Source organism: Triturus cristatus, chromosome 7 (genome assembly GCF_964204655.1).
Source record: "Triturus cristatus chromosome 7, aTriCri1.1, whole genome shotgun sequence".
Classification (NCBI taxonomy): domain Eukaryota; kingdom Metazoa; phylum Chordata; class Amphibia; order Caudata; family Salamandridae; genus Triturus; species Triturus cristatus.
The window spans coordinates 1,070,211,349-1,070,225,409 of NC_140590.1; positions in this window are offsets into that span (position 1 = coordinate 1,070,211,349).

The window sequence follows — 14,061 nt, forward strand, 5'->3', positions numbered from 1 at the left end:
ACCCCAGTCAAAGTGCCTAGGTCATTGCCACCACAGTGCACTATTATGAGGTCAGGGTGTTGGATTTGAATGAAGGATTTCACCAATGGCATCAATTGGTGCCACTTTAACCCTCTCTGACCAATCCATTTAATGTCTACATTTGGCAAAGCAAGGTCTCTCACCATATCTGTTTTCTCTGCAAACTTTTCACTCCAGAAGACATAGCTGTGCCCTACAATCCACACTGTGAACATCTTCAAAGGAGAACTGGATGCACTCAGGAGGTGTCTTTCAGTAGAATGGCAATATGAAAAGAAAGACAGTTTGGAAATGGAGGCATACATATTTTTTTTAAAACAAAAAGAACTGATTGGCTGTTTCATACCATTCCAGAATAAAAACTAGGCTGTATGTGAAAATTAATAGAAGCATGTTTTGTATTGGTTCAAGAAAATGTGTAACCAAAGAACAGTACTATGGATTTGCTGTTAGGTTTGAAAAGTCAAGCACTCTTGCTCTGTGGAATTGATACATTGTGTGTCGAACTTCTGACCTAACTGCACACAGCAGTGTTCCATGAGCTGTTGCTATGGTAGCAGGCAGAAGTCAAGTTGGGGGAAGGGTACTAGGCAGAAGTCAAGTTGGGGGAAGGGTACTGTTGGAAAAGGGTTGGTTTTCAACCAATAGAAATGTGTGATTACATGTGAAAAAAAAGGGGGAAGCACTGAGATTTGAAACTTACATGTATATGTGTGGAAAAATAGAGGGAAAGTTTGCCATTATCTGGTTCTGCTGAGAGGAGAGAGGTGAACACAACAGAGATCCTAGCTCTGATAATTTGCTGTTTGAGTGCCACATTTCTTTCACAACTAACTAATTTAAAAGGTGAGTTTACAGTTTGAGAGGGGATGTATGTGGTAACTTAAGAAATGAATAATAGAAATGGGAATTGTTTTTGTTGTAGTTACATAATGTGTCAGTCTGTAAAAGTGATTTCAAAATGAAAAAAGAGATTTTCACTTGGCCCCGAAAAAAAAGAGCAGTAAGTGTGCTTTCAAATTGGCAAAGAAATTTCGTTTTGGCACTAATGTGAAAACATGGCTCTGTGTGCATAGTAGAATTATAGGCAGAAATGTATTGCGTCTTGCTCTGGTGATTTCACAGTTGCAGTAGATGGAAAAGAGGAGCGAATTTATAGGGGAAAGAAGCAGAGGTTTAGCACACACCCATGTGCTTGCCATGTACAGTCATGCACAGTAATTAGAAGCAAGTGAGGTTTTCAGGTTTAAGTCTGTAATGCAAATACATTCAGCATCAGTAAGGCTGGTTGCCCCTGCTGGAGTGTAGGCAGTCACAGAGAATACACACGGTGGTGGTCTGAAAAAAAAAACAGCTTGGACATGTGCATTTAAATAAAATAAAAAAAAAGGTTTCAGAATGTGATTTCACAGTTGCAGTAGATGGAAAAGAGGAGTGAATTTATAGGGGAAAGAAGCAGAGGTTTAGCACACACCCATGTGCTTGCCATGTATAGTCATGCACAGTAATTAGAAGCAAGTGAGGTTTTCAGGTTTCAGTCTGTAATGCAAATACATTCAGCATCAGTAAGGCTGGTTGCCCCTGCTGGAGTGTAGGCAGTCACAGAGAATACACACGGTGGTGGTCTGAAAAAAAAAACAGCTTGGACATGTGCATTTAAATAAAATAAAAAAAAAAGGTTTCAGAATGTGACAGTCTGTAAAAGTGATTTCAAAGTGTAAAAAGAGATTTTCACTTGGCCCTGAAAAAAAAGAGCAGTAAGTGTGCTTTCAAATTGGCAAAGAAATTTCGTTTTGGCACTAATGTGAAAACATGGCTCTGTGTGCATAGTAGAATTATAGGCAGAAATGTATTGCGTCTTGCTCTGGTGATTTCACAGTTGCAGTAGATGGAAAAGAGGAGCGAATTTTTAGGGGAAAGAAGCAGAGGTTTAGCACACACCCATGTGCTTGCCATGTACAGTCATGCACAGTAATTAGAAGCAAGTGAGGTTTTCAGGTTTAAGTCTGTAATGCAAATACATTCAGCATCAGTAAGGCTGGTTGCCCCTGCTGGAGTGTAGGCAGTCACAGAGAATACACACGGTGGTGGTCTGAAAAAAAAAACAGCTTGGACATGTGCATTTAAATAAAATAAAAAAAAAGGTTTCAGAATGTGATTTCACAGTTGCAGTAGATGGAAAAGAGGAGTGAATTTATAGGGGAAAGAAGCAGAGGTTTAGCACACACCCATGTGCTTGCCATGTATAGTCATGCACAGTAATTAGAAGCAAGTGAGGTTTTCAGGTTTCAGTCTGTAATGCAAATACATTCAGCATCAGTAAGGCTGGTTGCCCCTGCTGGAGTGTAGGCAGTCACAGAGAATACACACGGTGGTGGTCTGAAAAAAAAAACAGCTTGGACATGTGCATTTAAATAAAATAAAAAAAAAAGGTTTCAGAATGTGTCAGTCTGTAAAAGTGATTTCAAAGTGTAAAAAGAGATTTTCACTTGGCCCCGAAAAAAAAGAGCAGTAAGTGTGCTTTCAAATTGGCAAAGAAATTTCGTTTTGGCACTAATGTGAAAACATGGCTCTGTGTGCATAGTAGAATTATAGGCAGAAATGTATTGCGTCTTGCTCTGGTGATTTCACAGTTGCAGTAGATGGAAAAGAGGAGCGAATTTATAGGGGAAAGAAGCAGAGGTTTAGCACACACCCATGTGCTTGCCATGTACAGTCATGCACAGTAATTAGAAGCGAGTGAGGTTTTCAGGTTTAAGTCTGTAATGAAAATACATTCAGCATCAGTAAGGCTGGTTGCCCCTGCTGGAGTGTAGGCAGTCACAGAGAATACACACGGTGGTGGTCTGAAAAAAAAAACAGCTTGGACATGTGCATTTAAATAAAATAAAAAAAAAGGTTTCAGAATGTGATTTCACAGTTGCAGTAGATGGAAAAGAGGAGTGAATTTATAGGGGAAAGAAGCAGAGGTTTAGCACACACCCATGTGCTTGCCATGTATAGTCATGCACAGTAATTAGAAGCAAGTGAGGTTTTCAGGTTTAAGTCTGTAATGCAAATACATTCAGCATCAGTAAGGCTGGTTGCCCCTGCTGGAGTGTAGGCAGTCACAGAGAATACACACGGTGGTGGTCTGAAAAAAAAAACAGCTTGGACATGTGCATTTAAATAAATTTAAAAAAAAGGTTTCAGAATGTGATTTCACAGTTGCAGTAGATGGAAAAGAGGAGTGAATTTATAGGGGAAAGAAGCAGAGGTTTAGCACACACCCATGTGCTTGCCATGTATAGTCATGCACAGTAATTAGAAGCAAGTGAGGTTTTCAGGTTTAAGTCTGTAATGCAAATACATTCAGCATCAGTAAGGCTGGTTGCCCCTGCTGGAGTGTAGGCAGTCACAGAGAATACACACGGTGGTGGTCTGAAAAAAAAAACAGCTTGGACATGTGCATTTAAATAAATTTTTAAAAAAAGGTTTCAGAATGTGTCAGTCTGTAAAAGTGATATCAAAGTGTAAAAAGAGATTTTCACTTGGCCCCGAAAAAAAAGAGCAGTAAGTGTGCTTTCAAATTGGCAAAGAAATTTCGTATTGGCACTAATGTGAAAACATGGCTCTGTGTGCATAGTAGAATTATAGGCAGAAATGTATTGCGTCTTGCTCTGGTGATTTCACAGTTGCAGTAGATGGAAAAGAGGAGCGAATTTTTAGGGGAAAGAAGCAGAGGTTTAGCACACACCCATGTGCTTGCCATGTATAGTCATGCACAGTAATTAGAAGCGAGTGAGGTTTTCAGGTTTAAGTCTGTAATGCAAATACATTCAGCATCAGTAAGGCTGGTTGCCCCTGCTGGAGTGTAGGCAGTCACAGAGAATACACACGGTGGTGGTCTGAAAAAAAAAAAACAGCTTGGTTTCATAATGTGACAGTTTGTTATACAGATTTTCACTTGCCCAAAAAAAAAGAGGAGTTTGTGTGCATTCAAATTGGCAAAGAAATTTCGTTTTGTGACTATTGTGAAAAGAAATGTAGTAATATATTTAAATACAATAAAGGATTTTTTTTTTAGTTTTTTTGCAGGTATTGCTGAAGAACAGTGATCAAAATTTAAGATGCCTACAAAATCTCGAGTTCAAAAAACGCTAAAAAAAAAACTATATTTGAAGACAACTGGAGGACCAAAGTTAGTAGAAGATGCTGATGTAGGGAAAAAGAAAAAATCTGCTGGTAAGCAAAAAAAACAATTTATTAACAAATTATTCAAAACAAAGAAAAATGTTCAAAATGTCTGTTGTCAGAAAAAAGTTAAAAAACATACAGAACAGCAAAAAATTGAGGATTTAGTTAATGCAAATATACCTTCTGCAATTGAAAAGTTTAACATAAACAGAAAAACAGCATTTAAAGAGATACGTAGAAAAATGTTTCAGAGAAGAGTTATGTCCAATTTGATAAAGGATATAAAAAAATATAAGCAAAAGTCTAAATATTTCAAGAGAAAAAAAGAAATTGAAGCCATTGCAGCAAAAGCATTAGAATTAAAAAGGAAACTATTCATATTAATTTTGAATAGGATGCGTACATTAGATAAAATGGTTAATGTACTAAAATCACAAAGCAAAAGCAAAAGAGTAGTGAACAGAACAAATTTTTGTAAAGTGTTTTTAGGAAAATGGATGCATAGTTCAAGTAGTGAACCTTTTTTTAATGAGGAGAGCTATTTTCAAAGTAATAGTTTGCTGCATGCAGTTGACACCAGAGGTCGTTCATACGAAGTAAAAAATGGTTGCATAATGGAGAAGGAGATAATGGTTCCAAGAGATGAGGTACATGTGATGGCAGATGAGGCAATGGGGAGACGTCCTAAAGCCCCAGTGTACACTTGGAATTGTAGTAGTATTTGCAGTGTGCGTCAGGAATCTATTGACAGATTTCGAGAGTTTCTAAGAGAATATAGTAAAAAAAGTGTAAAACAGAAGATTAAGGTGCTTCAAAGTCTGGATCCATGCAGAGTGAGAGAGAATACTGGTTTGCAGGGTCATTCTCTGGCTTGTCTATCTAGAAAAGTGTGCAATAGTGTTTTCCATCATTTTAGGATGCTGGCTGTTCATCATACTGAAATGAGAAAGTTTGTGAGACGGTTGTATTTTGCCAAAAGTCCAGCAATAAAGTTAAATGAATTGAATAGGGCTCTGTTCCGAGGAACGGTATCAGATGTAGAGAAGGTTGTTGATGAAATTCAGTTTTGTTACTTTGGTCCTGAACAAAACAGTGCAGAGAAGGACACAGTAAATGAGGCAGAAGTGGAAGAGAATGTAGAACCTTCTGTAAGTAAGACATTTAATGATCACATAACAAAATTTGCAATAGTCTCTAATGAAAGACCAAATGTTACTTGTATTTGTTGCCGCAGAACTCATTATAGAAAACAAACTAGGAATGTTGATCTCTACAGAAAGAGTGAAAATGAAGATAATTATAAGTGGATGGATTTTGCAACATATATATTTCTAGAAAATTGTTATGAATTGGGTGAAGATCAGCGTATTTGTAAATACTGCTACAACAAGTTAGAGGAAAATAGAATGCCGACCAGAGCTGTACATAATAATTTAGAATTGGATGCTATTCCTGCTGAACTTTCTGAATTAAATACATATGAGTCTATACTCATTCAATGTGTTCATCCGTTCCAGACCATAGTACGTATGGAGCCCAAAACTGGTAAATTACCTCCTTCAGATTTACTGAGAGGTTTAAAAGGTAGAGTGGTGTATTTGCCCTTGGATTTGAAAAAAAATATGGAAACTATTGATGCGGATACTTCGGAAAGTGAACCATTAATTATTCTGGTTAATGGTGTACCTACAAAGAATAAGAAGATTTGGCAGGAGCTGGTAGATGTGCGGAAAGTACAAAGAGCAAATTTGTATTTGAAAAAAAATAACAAATGGTATGAATCAATTTATATAGTAGAAGAAGAAGAAGAAGAAGAAGATTTACAAGGAGATACTGAAACACCAAGTGGACAAATTGAAAAAGTGGACAAGTCAAAGGAAGAAGAAATTTATGAACATTTTAGCATACATCCTCTCCATTCGAAAGAAGTTATGGGAGACAATATTGATCTCTTTCAGATGAAGAAAGCAAAAGGAAATCCCGTGAGTGTATGGGAGGAGAGCTTGGAAGCTCGATGTTTTCCCCAGCTGTTTCCTAAAGGAAAAGGAGGACGATACGATGAACGTCCGGAACAGATTCCAGCTTCTGAGTATCGGACTACAAGACTATATGCTGAAGATCCCAGATTTCGACAAAGTATCCCTTATTTGTTCCATCTTTTATTTGAAAGCGACTTGTCTGCATTGTCTTATGCAGTAAATCACATTTTAAAAAGTGGAGTACATTTACAAAATGTGACTGCTAAGGATTTTATGGAGAAAGTGCAGCACCGAGATGATCATTTGGAAACACAACTGATCAATCTGATGGCTTGTCAGCGTGGGACAAATGAATATTGGTACCGACGCCATGGTGAATTAAAATGCATGTTACGGAATTTAGGAACACCAACATGGTTCCTTACCCTAAGCTGCGCCGAGTACGCTTGGGATGATTTACTGGATTTTCTACGAGAGGCCAATTCAAATATTGAAAACATCGAATACAAAACAGCAGGAGAACTGTGCTCATTGGATCCGGTTAATGTTTGCAGATATTTCAATCATAGATTTGAGGCTATGATGTCCTTCATCTGCAATAAGAAAAATCCACCCCTTGGAGAAGTAGTGGATTTCTTTTGGAGAAAAGAGTACCAGGCAAGAGGTGCTCCTCATATTCATATGCTGCTGTGGATCAAGGATGCCCCAAAGTTTGGAACAGATACTGATGAAGCAGTGTTATCTTACATTGAAGAATATGCAACATGTGCTATACCTAAAAGCACAGAAGAGAACAAGTTAAAGGAGCAAGTTCTACGTTTCCAAAGTCATCGGTGTGGAAAATACTGTCGACGGAAATACAAGAGCAAAGAAAAATACTACACTAAATGTCGATTTGGATTTCCTAGACCTGTTCTTTCAAATGGAAGAGTCAACAGTTTTATGTCAGCTGTGAGACATACTATCACAAGAAAATCACCTAAGAATACCTACAACCTTAAAAGAAAAGAAGAATCAAAAAATATAAATGACTACAACCCAGTCATTTTATCCATGTGGAACGCTAACATGGATATACAGTATGTAGCTGACAATTCCATTGCTGTTGCTCGATATGTAACGTCTTACATTACGAAATCAGAAAAAACAGAATTGAAGGAAATGTGGGAAGAGATTTCTCACGAGAAGACTGTCAGTAAGAAGCTGTACAGTTTCAGTTTGAAGATGTTATCGCATCGAGAAATTGGATCCTACGAATGTTCTGATAGATTATCTTCTGCAAGTCTCTACTCGAAGTCAAGAAGAATAATTTGGGCAAGTTTAGGCCTTGCAGCAATGAGAAATCGGGTACTGAAATCTGTAGGAGAAATTGAATATTTGGCACAGTTCGAACCTGAAAGTACAGATATATTGAAAACAAACATGTTGGACACATATTATCCCAAGAGAAGTCATCATCTGGAGAACATGTGTCTCTATGAAGTGCTGCAGAACTACATTTATTCACGGAAAGCTGCAGAAGACATCAATAATGGAAAATATAAAGTCATTGGTGAAGAAGGATGTTTGGTGAAGCAAACCAAAGGAAGTTTGATAAATCACCGGAAGCTGAGTTGCGACACTACCGACAAGAAAGAATTTTACTACTTGGCTCTTTTACAGTTGTTTAAACCATGGCGTTCAGAGGATGAACTACTGGGAGAATTCCAGAGCTATGAAGATTCTTTTAATGCTTGCAAAGACAGCATACAATGCAGTACATTCTCAACTTATCTGCAAATGTTAAATGAAGAAATTGAACAGGAAACTACAATTGCAGCAGAAATAGCTAGAGACAGTTCTCAGGACAGCCAAAGTTCAGGAACATACAGTCAAGATCCCCTAGGACAACCAATCGTTGAAAATGAAGCATCAATAGCCATGAATGAAGTGGAAACGGCTATGAATCAAGCTCAAGAAGAATTTATAGACTTAGAAAATTTGGAAAGACAACTGAATCAAGAGCAGCTACAAATTTATGAAGAGATCAAAAACAAAATTGATCACGGATTTCTACATGAAAAAAAAGAGTGCTCATGCACATCATTTCATCCAATCAGGATGTATGTAAGCGGACAAGCTGGCACTGGAAAAAGTTTCCTAATTAAAGTCATCAGAAGCTACCTAAAGCAAAAAACGGATTCTACTTTGTCTTGTGTGGTTACTGCTCCAACTGGGTTAGCAGCATATAACATAAAAGGAATCACCTTACATCGTTTGCTAATGTTACCAGTGGAGCATGAGAACAAAATACAATTCAACAAGCTAACTGGAGAAGCATGCTTGGAAGTTTCAAGAGTATTGAAGAAGATGCAAGTTCTCATTATTGATGAGGTGAGCATGGTATCAAACTTAATGCTTGCCTTTGTGCATTTAAGAATGCAGCAAATTTTGAAGACAGACTATGACGTGTTATTTGGTGGAAAACACGTCATAGTTTTTGGGGATCTTTTGCAACTTACTCCAGTTAAAGGACAACCAGTGTTTAATACTGTGACACATGAAGACACGAAGAAGTCATTGGGAAGCATTGGAAATACAAATATTTGGTCCTTCTTTGAGTACAAGGAACTTACAACTAATATGAGGCAAGCAAACGATGAAGAATATGGAAGTATTCTGAAAGATATCAGGATTGGACTACTCACAGAAGTTGGCAAAAAAGCATTACAGAGTCGGCTGCTAAATAATTTATTTCCAAAGCAAGAAATAGTTGCAGAGAAGATATACAAGAACATTGCAGAAAACAAAAGTGTCATCTGCTTAATGCCAACTCTACGTGAATGCTCAATATTCAATGAGGAGCTTTTGAAATTGGAAAAGGAAGAGATCAGGAAATTAGAAGCAGTGGACAAAATTGAGGATGGAAGAATTACTGTCACAGTAACAGGCAAACTGAAAAATAAATTGGACTCACTAGAGAAGAACATCTCCAAAACAGCAGGATTAGAAAAAAATCTATATGTTTGCATGAACTGTAGAGTGTTTTTAAGGAGAAATTTGGATGTTGAAAAAGGCTTAGTAAATGGAGCGATGGGAAGAGTTGTGGGTTTTATTAATTATCAGAAAAAAGATGGAATTGAATGGTTAAAAATAAAATTTGATCAGATAGAGGAAGTTAAAGACATTTGTCGTTGTTCAGTTCGTTTCATGCTTGTGAAAGACTTATATGTACGTAGGAAGCAGTTTCCATTTTCACTAGCATATGCTGTAACTATTCACAAGTCTCAAGGATTGACTGTAGATTGTGCATTTGTGAACATTGGTTCAACTGTGTTCAAAGAAGGTATGGCATATGTAGCTTTGTCACGAGTCAAAACATTATCAGGTTTATTCATGATAGACTTCGATGACTCAAAAGTTAGTGCTGATACAAACTGTGTAAAGGAGTATAATAGATTAAGAAGAAGCTATGCTCCTCATTTAGGTCAGTATCCTGTGTTGGAGAAACGTGTAGTTTCTCGTAAAAGGAGAAATGAGAATATCTGTAATGAAGATGTAGAGAGGAGGAAAAAAAAGAGGAGTGATGTAATTGCAAGCAGAAAGAATAAGGAAAATGAAGAACAGGTTGTAGGATGTCATTTTGAAAATAGCTCTGGTGTCAACTGCTACGCAAATGTAGTGCTGAATGTTGCATTTTATCTGGAAGGTTTGCAAGAGCAGATAACACTAAATCAGGGAAAAAGATTCTGTTCTGAGCTCAGTCTCCTGTTTCAAAAGCTGAGTAAAGATAAAACTCAAATAGAAAGTGCTACTGATATTAGAAAACTTTTAGATGTATGTTCAGGACGAACACAGTTTTCTCAAAATGAACAGCAAGATGCTCACGAATTTTTGATGTATTTTCTTCAGGTAGTGGAAGAAGAAGGAGTTCCCATTGACATTTTTTTTGGTCTCTCTTATAAATGGGAACATAGTTGTGATAATTGTTATAATATAAGTGGTTCTATTGTTGATAATGAAAGGTTTATTTATTTGACATTGCCAGAGAGTAAAACAGTCACTTTTGCAAACTTAGTTAAAGATGCTAATCATAGCATGAAATGTGGTGAGTGTAATTCTGACATGTTATCAACATTAATTTTAAGGGAATACGGACAGTATGTAATTTTAATGATGCAACGATGTAGAGCTGATGGATCAAAATTGGATACTTTAATAAAGAAGTTTACAGGACAGCAATTATCAATTTCAGGAAAAACTTTTGTAACTGTTGCAATAATTTTCCATGATGGACCTACTGTTACTTCTGGACATTACAGAGTTTATCTAAAATGTGAAAAAGGATGGACACTGTGTAATGATTCCCAATTGATTTTCAAACAACGTTTGCCTTTTGATTTAGCAAATTCCTATCTAATCTTCCTGAAACCTAAATTTTAGAGAGACTTGGCAAGATCTGGACAAAATAATTTTACCATTTTACAGGATTATCATTGCAATTTTGATGAAAAAAGATTTTTAAAATTATCATTTGGCCTAAAGGAAAGATAACCAATTGTAATGTGGACTTTTTAAATTTTTAATGCAATTTTGAAAAACCAATAATTTAGAGATTATCGGTAACTTCTGGACATTTTAAATTTTGGAATGTTATTGGACTGCCATTGGAAATTTTTTCAAAAATGATTTAAAAAATTACTATTTGGCCATGTGGAAAAGTAAGCAATTCTATTGTGGACTAAATAAATTATTCAAAAAATTTTCGTGAACCAAAATGTTACAGAGAATCGGTGAGATCTGGACAGATTAAACTTTAGAATTTTAATGGTTTTCCCTTGGAAATTTATTCCAGGGAAAGAATAAAAAATACTATTTGGCCTAAAGGAAATAAAATCAGATGTATTTTGGAGTTATTTGAGATATATTATTGTGAATGTACTTCTGAAACAAAAATATCAGACGGTCTTTTAAAGAAAAAAGTATTGTTTTTAGATGACATTTTTTTAGAATAATATGCATTTCTGTAATGATAAGTTTAAGTGAGAAGAGATTCTGGGCTTTTTTAATACAATCTTTGAGATTGTTAAATTTTTTTTGCCCGCTGTAAAATGATGAATGCAATTGCTTTCACAATTTATAGTGAAATGCAATATATTCTGAAAACAGCAAAAATAAGGCAAAAATTATTTTTTGGTAAAAAATGTAAATATGTGTACTGTATTATAAATTGTTATAAAAATATTAATACTTTTTTCTTTTTTTCCAGATCGATATACAAAATTTTCTAAAACTACAACCATTTTAAAAACTATTTTTTAAAAAAACAAATGAATAAATTTTTCTTTGAGTGAGTATGGTAAGTCAATAGTAATAATTGTAGTCTCTCAAAGACCTTGTAATGTGATAAATTATTTTTAGTGTTTTTTTTAAAAAAAAAAAAAAATTACGCGTACCGTACGCGTACGGTAAAAAAAAAAATAAAAAAAGTTTTTAAAAACATGTAAAAAAAAGATGAAAGATAAGGTTGGCTCTTAAAAGAACCGTTGTGTTCATGCAGGGACAGAGGAAAGGAGCCATGGGAAAATCATTCAAAGCTACAAATGTGCTGATCTATTTTGTCATTCACTAGGGAAACACTGGTCTCCCTATGACAAATTAGACCTTTACAAACTGCGCAATGAATATCAACCCTCCGAAATCGAAGGTTCATTTCCAGAGGGCCAGCAGAAGGAGATGCTCCCCCCACAGATGAAGGGCTCACCTGACCTGCAGAAGAAGGAGTCTGCCCTGCAGATGATGGTCCAGGCTGAGCTGCTGTGGAAGTACTGGCTCGTCTTTCTGAAGAGTTACCTCCAAAAAGATGACCATGTGTCCTTCTGTGTACATCCTGGAGGTGCCTCATCATGGTGTGATTCCCAAAGGAATACTTCCTGTCAGGATTACCTCTAGAAAGTACACGTGAACACAGCTTGCAAGTAACTTTGGGTGCATTCACCTTTTGCTGGCCTTCTGGAAAAGTAAAATAATCCCAAACATAAGAAGGCTTTACTTTCCTCGCTCTCTGCCTCAAGACAGTGCTGGTGGTGCTAGCCTCACTCTCAGAAGGGCTCTGCTGTTCTGCCATCGTATCCCAAAGACAAACCAGCTCCTTCTCCTAAGGGATCACAAGCAGAAATGAGGGGAATGGGTGTGGTGTAGGAGAGTTCTAGAACTGAAAGTAGTTTCAACCAATCAAAAGTTGTGTTTCAAGATCACATGACCTACCGTACGCTTACGGTACGCTTACGGTACGCTTACGGCAAAAGTACGCGTGCGCGTAAAAAAGACACGCGCTTGTGCGCATGGGCATAACAGTCACTCCCCGGCACTACCGCGTAACGTGCGCGTATTGCGTAAGCGCGCACGCGTCCCACGCGCGGCTACGCAACGTACGTAACTCTACGCAAGCAGCGTGGATAGATTACGGACGTTGCGTACACCGTACGCGTACGTCACGCTTACGGTACGCTTACGGCAAAAAGTACGCATGCGCGTAAAAAAGACACGCGCTTGCGCGCATGCGCATAACAGTCACTCCCCGGTACTACCGCGTAACGTGCGCGTATTGCGTAAGCGCGCACGCGTCCCACGCGCGGCTACGCAAAGTACGTAAATCTACGCAAGCAGCGTGGATAGATTACGGACGTTATGTAAACCGTACGCTTACCGTAAGCTTACGGTACGCGTAATATAAAAAAAAAAAAAAAAAATTACATTTTACATGTTTATTTTAAAAATTATATTTAAAAAAAATATTTAAGAATTTTTTTTTAAAAAGCATAATCTTTATAAAAGATAAATAAATTAAATTAAAAATATGTTTGAAAAAAATGAAGAATAAAAAAAAAAAAAAGCATTTAAAAAACCTTGCAAATTCACTGAAAAAACCATGGGTTTCAAACACGTTATAGTTAGGAATTAGCATTTAAAAAACCTTGCAAATTCACTGAAAAAACCATGGGTTTCACACACGTTATAGTTAGGAATTAGCATTTAAAAAACCTTAGAAATTCACTGAAAAAACCATAGGTTTCACACACGTTATAGTTAGGAATTAGCATTTAAAAAACCTTAGAAATTCAGTGAAAAAACCATAGGTTTCACACATGTTATAGTTAGCTGGACATTTTACTCGTAAAAAACCAATGAAATTGCCCCGTTATAGTTAGTTAAGCTAACTATAACTCGCGCGCCCGCAATGCACTGCTGATGACGTCACATATTACATCACTCATGACATGGTCAGTGACATCACTCATGACATCACTGATGACATCTCAAATGACATCACTGATGACATCACTGATGACATCATCCTTGTGATAGAGTGGCAGACCTCCTCTCACCCTAATATAACCTTTGATACACACATTCAAAAATAGAGTCTAAAATTTTCAAAACAATGGACATACCAATACCAGTTACAACAACCTCTTCAGTAATTCTAAGATCCACATACACATCCACTCATTCACCAACAGTCCTATACAGTCACTCATACATGTACTCACTCATCATATGTACTCATACACCTATACATCCTGTTACACAATGCCACTCATCCATAGAGTTACTCACACACATAGTCACCCATGCTAATAAAGAATCAAACATCCGTTTACTTGCATATACAGTTATACACACACCACCACACTTACTTCTACGGAAACTTACACATACTTAGTCTTTTAAACAATCACTTATAGAAACACATACTTATTCATACAGGAACTCTTTCAATCTCTCCCTCTCACATATACTCACATATATACACCAATAGTCACATATACTAGTTTAAGACATATGTAGTTACTCCTGAAGACACTATTGAGACAGTCATTCACTCACTAACACACCCATACAC